Source organism: Austrofundulus limnaeus, unplaced genomic scaffold, assembly GCF_001266775.1.
Source record: "Austrofundulus limnaeus strain Quisiro unplaced genomic scaffold, Austrofundulus_limnaeus-1.0 Scaffold2364, whole genome shotgun sequence".
Taxonomy (NCBI): domain Eukaryota; kingdom Metazoa; phylum Chordata; class Actinopteri; order Cyprinodontiformes; family Rivulidae; genus Austrofundulus; species Austrofundulus limnaeus.
The window spans coordinates 19442-20184 of record NW_013954766.1 but is presented as its reverse complement, the minus strand read 5'-3'; positions in this window follow the sequence as shown (position 1 = coordinate 20184).

The window sequence follows — 743 nt, the reverse complement described above, 5'->3', positions numbered from 1 at the left end:
ATTCTATTCTACATGAACGTGCATAATCGGAGGAAATGAACAATTGAAATAAAACTGCTTCATGTAAACGCCTCAATTACAATATTCTGATCTGATATAGCTTGATTCACATGAATTTGTAATCCAAATAAGAGGGTTGGTTTATACTAATTGATAATCCGAAGGGAGTGCATGTAAACACCTAATCTAAACATTCTTTTCTGGTTGTGGAAAAGTGACATGACTGTGCATGACTCGTGACTTTCATCCACTGGTTTCTGGTCATTTGCGGCCAGAGCGCTATAGTTACCTGCATCACAGAAATTTCAAACATGTCATTTGTTAAAGAAAGAAGTCCAGCATATTTTGTTTCACCAGAAAAAAAAAAGGAAATTAAATAAGCATACATTGCTTTGTCTCCATCTCAGTCAGGGAGTGCAGTAACGTCCCAAGCCATTATTAAAACCTGGTGCTGGTTTTTGGGCATTCAGATAACTTTTGTTTATGTTCATCACAAAAGTAGACTTTCTTCTTCTGTGTTGTTTTATGGAAACTTGACAACTCTGTGCATGAATAAAAGCCTGGTGCATGTAAACACTTGTCACAATCCTACTGTACCCATATAAACAATACATTCAAATTATTCAATCAGAATACATTTAAACCTGATCAAATAATTTTGCGCATGTAAACATAGCTATTGTGGATTAGGGTACCAAAATTGGTAAATTTGGAGGAGAGGGAAAAAATGCCTGTATCCCCCC